Source organism: Gossypium arboreum, chromosome 7, assembly GCF_025698485.1.
Source record: "Gossypium arboreum isolate Shixiya-1 chromosome 7, ASM2569848v2, whole genome shotgun sequence".
Taxonomy (NCBI): Eukaryota; Viridiplantae; Streptophyta; class Magnoliopsida; order Malvales; family Malvaceae; genus Gossypium; species Gossypium arboreum.
The window spans coordinates 31,136,712-31,144,347 of NC_069076.1; positions in this window are offsets into that span (position 1 = coordinate 31,136,712).

Here is a 7,636-nt window from a genome sequence, read left to right on the forward strand (position 1 = left end):
TACTTTCAAAGTTCACTACTAAGTCCTTTCTTATAATTTAGCACCTAATTAATAAAAATCGAGACACGAAATATTTACGCATACCAATTCCACATACAATAAGTACGGAATATAACACTTAATTATTCTTGTGACTCGGTTTCGTGGTCCCGAAACCACTCTCCGACTAGGGTCACATTCGGGGTGTCACAAGAATTGAAAATACTTGAGACTAGATTACCTTAATAGTGATAATACATTCGGCCTTGATGCATTAATTGAATGTTGGCTAAGGTTTTGATATTTTGAACAAGGATAGTTGTGAATGGAGTGAAAACCATTAAATTATACACATAAGTATCCAGCAAGAAATTTAACTACTAAATGTATTTATACTAGGAGATCAAGACATCAAAAGGGGAGAATCAAACAAAGGCAAAACAAAGATAATCGAGTAGTCGATTGGAAATCGTTTCATCCAATATAAGGTAAGTCATTAAGCATATATTTGATATTGCTTAAATGATTGTAAAAATCTATGCAATTGTGTTTAATGGGATGATATATATATATATAAATGAAATGTATGTGTATGGAGTGATGACATTTGTTGAATGTAAAAGAAATAGTGAAATGTGCGAAAGTTGCTTTCGGCACTAAGTGTCTTGGCAACACGTGTGTACGGTGACGAGATTGGCACTAAGTGTGCATGCTGAAAATATATGGCACTAAGTGTGCATACTGGAAATATATGGCACTAAGTGTGCATGCTGGAAATATACTGACCTGGGTGTGCGAGCTCGAAGGGTATGGCACTAAGTGTGCGGATTTAAATTGTACAGCACTAAGTGTGCGAGTTTGATTATATAGCACTAAGTGTGCGAGTTGAATACATATAGCACTAAGTGTGCGGATTCACTATATGCTCTTGCATTACAATTGGCACTGAGTGTGCGACATCATCGAGCTAATCCCGGACAGCGGATCGGGTAAGTACCTTGAGCTCATGACGAATAGAAAATACGTTCATGCTCGGGGTTAGTGTGTGATGATTGAAATTGTATGATTATGGTGGAAATGAGTTAGTGTGTGAAAATGCCTCAAATATCTTGTTGTATAGAATATGAAATGTGGATGTATGACTTGGTATGAGATTGAACCGAAAGGTTCGAGGATTTATGGTATAGTTTCAATATGGATGAGTACCTAGCCTCGTTTATTGTTCATGTTGTGATAACTTTATCAATGGATGATTGTTGAATGCTTATGACTTACTGAGTTATAAACTCACTCGGTGTTTTCTTGTCACCCATTTTAGGTCTCTCGGACTCGTATTGTTTGCGTGATCGAACCGTCGTTGAAGTCATCACACCGGCTGAAATCTTTTGGTATTGTCTTCGTTGTTGAAGAACATTTGGCATGTATAGGCTATTATATTTTGTTGAACTGTGGGTTGTAAACTTTAAGCCATATGAAAATGGCCTATGCGGTCGTCGAGTGGGATGCTAGAACCTATAGCCACGAGTCTTAGAAACTTTAAATTTTGATAAGGTGGCCATAATTTGTGTCATGTACGATGGATGATTAAGGCCAAGGAAAGATTCATGAAATTGGCATAGTCTACTGCAGTAACTGTTGCGGACAGCAGCAGTGAGATGAGATTGAAAAATCACTAAAAATAGTAGAAGTAGAATTAAATAGTGAGTAAATTATGAAATTGAACCTTGATGAATCTATTTTTATATGGACGAAACGAAACGACCATATGAGCAGTATACTGAGAAATATTAAAGTTCTCGTGAGACAGGGCCAGAACAGTTTCTGGGTCCCCTGTCACGACTTTGAAAATTTACCATAAATTATCCAGAAACAATTAGAAGTCATGCCTTATATGAATAGATTCCCCTTTGAGTCTAGTTTCATTAGGAACAAACGGCATGAGCATTAAAGCTCTGTACGAGATGATATTCAAGTTGTAACGCGCAAAGGTCAGTGTAGTCGACCCCTGTAACATGGGTGACTTTAACTAATAAACTGTACCAATTGGCCCGACCAAAAATTCTAGAAATAAATCCATGGATGGATATATGAGTCTAAATTCAGGGAAAATTTACGGAATCAGTTTCCGAGTTTTGGAACTCGAGATATGATTTTTAAGGCGACAGTGATGCAGTTTTCCAGCCTGTCTGGAAATGCCAAATTGGTTGGTACCTTGAGAGGATTTGGCCCGTTAACCCCTCGTGTCCGACACCGGCGACGGTCACGAGTATGGGGTGTTACAGCTTAAGAGTTGAATAATCATAATTAAGAAATGTTTGATTGTATATATGTATATATATATACTTATGTTCTTTGTGTTGAATGAATATTAAATTAAAGTTATGAGCCGTATGTGACTAGCATATCTAGTCGACTTTGATACTATTAAATGATGTACTAAGATATGTGTTCCAATGTGGAAATTAAACCCTATGTGGTTGAAAGGATGAAAATCTTTGTTCATAGATATGTGTTTCAGTTATACGTAATTGAAGTATAAGTTATGAAAGTGTGAAAGAACAGGTGAATTTTTTATCGAAATGTGATATACGGGCTTCGGGCCTAGCAGGCTATGATGCCGGTGAAATGATATCGGGCTTCGGGCCTAGCAGGCTATAATGCCGGTGAGATAATATCGAGCCTCGAGCCTAGCAGGCTATAATGCCGGTGAAATGATATCGGGCTTCAAGCCTAGCAGGCGAAATGCCGGTGAATGAATTCAGACTTAAAGGTCTAGCAGGCTTATGGCCGGTGATGAAATCAGGTTATTACCTAACAGGCAAATTGCTAGTGAACTATTGAAAGTGTGGTGCTATAAGACTATGGGCTAATACGATATGTGGATTCATTCTGTAAAGTAAATTATTCAGGTACGAACAACCTAATTATGTACATGTGAATTAAATGAATTTGATGATTGATGTGAATCGAACATATGATAAATGCTTTCATGTTTATGTTCAACTATGAGACCTTGTCTTAATCAAAAATTGAATTCGTTCAATACATTAAGTTGGCCAGGTATGCGATATGTACTTATGCATGTTAGATCGGTTGGAATTGAATCACGAATGTGAATTGAGAAGCATAGGTGAAAATGCCTATGTCATATATGTGAGTAAGGGTAAAACCATCGTAAATTATCAATAAGGGTGGGCTATGTGCGGAACCACCTTATAATTGCTAATTTGAATGGTTGTGTGCGAATCATTGAGCATGATGTATTGTATTGAGATTATGCTTAAGTAAAAGTATAGATATGTGATGAAACTGATTGGTGATATAGATGTTTAAATAATATGAATGCAAAGAATGTGTGAAAGAGTAAATTTGTAATAAATCTGCTTGGGACAACAGCAGTAACGTGATTTTGGAAAATCACCATAAATTGTGGGAGTTGAGTTAGAAGCTGAATAAATTATGTAATTAAATCTTAATGAGTCTAGTTTCTTATAAAAGAAACCGTGTAAGCAAAAGAATTGCTGATAATGAGATATTTGAAGTGGCGTGGTACAGAGTCAAATGACTTCGGGGTCCCCTGTTCTGTTTTTAGAAAATCATTATAATTTGTAAAAAAATGGTTATAAGATATAGTTTATATTATTAGACTCCTTAATGAGTCTAGTTTCAAATGAACTGAACGAGAACATATTTTGAATTCTGTACAATGAGTAATTGGACTCATAGTGAAGAGTGGTCAGATTAGTCAAACAGTGAAACACGGGAAACGTTAAGAAAAATCTGGTATTGATTGGCCAAACCAAAAATTATAAAAATTTTATGGATAGAATATATATGAGTCTATTTTCAGGTAAAATTAACGTCAACTGATTTGGAGTTTCGTAGCTCTAGTTATAAATAATTTAGTGACTATTGCTCAGGAAGACAACTTGTTGTGAACTTGAGTATATGTTGTAAACATTGATGAAACATATAAATGAGCTGCTAATTGTTTTCTTAAGAACTTACTAAGCGTAAAGCTTACCCTCCTTCTTTCCCATGTTCTCTAGGGTTGCCAGGTTTTCTCGGGTTGGAGGCCATCAGAGATATTATCACACTGTCGAGTTTACGCTATTGGTGCAAGTAAATCCTAGTGTTTCGAGTCTATGGCATGTATAGGGTTTTAATGTTCAGTATGTGATATTATAATCTAGCCAAAGGTGTTGGCTTGTATTGATAAAGTGTTTTGGCCATGTGAATTGGCCTATGTTGGCTAATGATGTTGTGGACCTAAATGTTTATTCATATATATGTATGATACTATCTCTTGTGATGTGAGCAAATTATTTGGTATTTATTGCATAATAAAATGACTTGAGCATAATGTTTGTAGATGGTTAAGAGCTCATTTATGCCATGTTGTATGTTATTGGATAAGTATATGTGCACATGTTGCGAGGGTGACAAATGGCTTGGAAAATAGCCTTGTAATTGTCCACACGGGTAGACACCTGGGCGTGTGTCTAGACCATGTGTGGCATACGATCTGCCCCCCATGGGCGTGTTGTCCAACCGTGTGTCCCGTGTACCTAAGTCTTTCAAGTTTCTATGCATGGTAGTAGCACACGGGCGTGTGCTCTATACCCACACTGGCGTGTGAAGCTTTGATGCAAGAGATTTTATAAGTTTTTCATGAGTTTCGGTTGGGTCCCGAGCCACCCCAGATGTATGTTTTGGGCCTCGTAAGCCCATATATGGGACAGATTGCATGTGAAAAGAAAAGTTTTAAATTGGTTGAAATTTTACGGCACGGTTTTTGTGTGATTGATTGAGTTTAAGTCGGGTAACACCTCGAACCCTATTCTGGCGAGGGATACGGGCGAAGGGTGTTACATTTAGTGGTATTAGAGCATGGTTTAGTCGATTCTCGGAGTAACCTAGCTTACGAGAGTCTAGCTATACATGCCATAGTATTACTCATGATAGTGTGATATCTCCTGGCCCTAACAAAATTATTGGTTAAGACAGGAATGAGTTGCAACCGAGCAAATCTTAATAGAGATAAGAGTAAAATTAAAATTAATGAATCATGCTTGTGATATGCTGAAAATGGGAAAGGTATGAAAAGAAATTTATGATTCTTTTTACATGAACTAGTACTCATTTTGTGATACTAATGAGTTAAAGAATAGGGAAATGTGGAATGAAATGAAAGTTAAGTTGTGATTAGCTCTTTTGTACATGTCAGTATTCACATGATGGTACGTACCTAACTCACTTGGCTTAGTAATTATGAGTAGAAAATTTGTTTGAAATGACAGAATGTATGAATAAATGCTTTTATTGCCTGGTTAATAATCAGTATATGCATGAGATTGACATTTATGTCTAGACTAATGAAGTCAAGATTTCATAGTGTTATGCTTTATAATCTCAATTACAGATTCATAAATATCATAATAGCATGAAAATTGTAATGAAAGATCAAATTGGGTGGAACCCAGGGAATGGGTACGATCGTTTTCTAATAAATTGACAGAAAAGACCATGGTTGGACCATGACAATACATGAAATATGAAAGCCAGTGTAAGACATGTCCGGGACATGCATCAGCCTCATAGGTGCAAGTGTAAGACCTGTCTGGGACAGGCATCGTTACCGAGACAGAGGAGCTAGTGTAAGACCCGTCTGGGACGTGGCATCAGCTTAACTTGTGTTAAGCATAAAACCTATCTGGGATAGGCATCGGCACGACAATAGTAGAGCTAGTATAAGACCATAGTTGGACTATGTCATCAAGTAGGCGATGTACTCAAAACCATAAGACGTTCTCCAATTTGATAAATAGTGACAAGTGATCAAGATTAGACGTGGAAACTTGATAAGAAATTTTTGGTAATTTGGGTAAAAGAAATGAAAGTTTGAATTTAGATAAATTCACTTATGTTTTACGGACATTCACAGGAAATAAAGTTGCATGTATTACTGAGATGTATGAAAACATGTTCATAATAAGTTGGAAATTTGAAATGTTTGAATCAATGTGCGTAATGCTATGTTGTTGTTGAATGTGCACTTGCTTGAAAGTCAAAAGTTTAAAGGTTTTACAATTTTCGCCCCTTATCAGAATAGAGTTATACAGTGAGATTCTCGAGAGATACATTGCATGAGTTTGTAAAAGTGAAATTAAAGAGTACAACAGTGTAATAGTATGGGATTAGTGAAAACAGAATTAGACGATTGAGTCATGATTGAATTATATTGATGATTGAGTGCAGTAGTTATAGTCGGGCAGTTACTATGACTTCTTCGGGGCATTCTATGTGTACATTTATCTTCAGAAGTATATGTGACGGTTTAATTCCAGAAGGAATTTTTGTCATATGAGAACATTAGTTCAGTATACTAATAAACGAAAGCATCGTTGGTTTGTTTGGGTTATGTTCAACATTGCTATGTTTTTCTTTGGTATTTATTCCCATATGTGAATATAAAAATCAACAGAAAAATATGTGTGATGCTAATACTCTGTTTCTATTGATTATTGTTTGGTTGAATATTGTGAAGAGTATATTGTCTCTGTTATTATGGATTTCAATAATTATGAGTGACATTGTTCTTTCTGGACATTTTCTGGGATATCATCGAAATTGATATCATTCTATATGGGTGGTAATTTACTGATATTCTGTGTAACTACAGACATTGAAATTTTGCTATATCGGTTTCTTATGATTTCATGTGATTATATGTAAGAAATATTTATTTGACAGAGTTGATTATGTTTATTATGATTATAATTTTTGGCTTGAAATGTGAGAGATAGTGGTACCGTCACCAGAATTATAGAAGTTGTGATTCTGCATTGGTTGCTGTTTAAACCATATTTGATTCTCTTCTGTGTTCAAATGTTTCATTAACAATCAGGATAATATTTATTATGGGGTTGAGACAATTTTATTATAAACTTTTTCCTAGTTATTGTGAAAGGTTCGACATCATTAAAGTGAAAATGATAGAAGATCAAGATTAAATTTGTATAGTGATATTTCGGAGGTTATCTTTCTAATAAGAAAAAAGATGTGATTTGAGGGATAGTCTAAAAGAAGAATCTGAATTTGTGAAGATTTGGTAAAAAAATTTATCTATCGGAGCAATTCTATGAGAAAAGTTAAAGTTAGTTCGATTGTTGAAGCTTCTTTTTGCACGAAGATATTATCAACCAAAATGTCAGTTCTGGTTCAGCTTGAGTTGAATAATGAGTTTATGATCTTCAACCATATGTTAATGAACAGTTTGAATTGTGTTCTAATGAAAGAACGATACCCTAATTTATTCGTTGGTAAGATTTTTGGGGACGAAAATTCCTTTAGGGGGGAGAGTTGTGACAGCCCTAATTTGGACCTATTCGGAAAGTGGTTTCAAGACCACAAAACTGAGTCACAAAAATAATTAAATGTTATATTCTGTGCTTATTATATGTGAAAGTGCATGTGTGAATATTTCATGCTTTGATTTTGTCATTTATGAGTGAAATTATGAAATAGGACTTATGAGAAAATTCTTGAAAATGTGATAGGTTAATTTGTAGTGGCCAAATAAATTATAGTGCAAAATAAGAGGATTTGCATGTCAAACTTCCCACTTTAGTTGTAGTGGCTGGCCATGATGGGAATG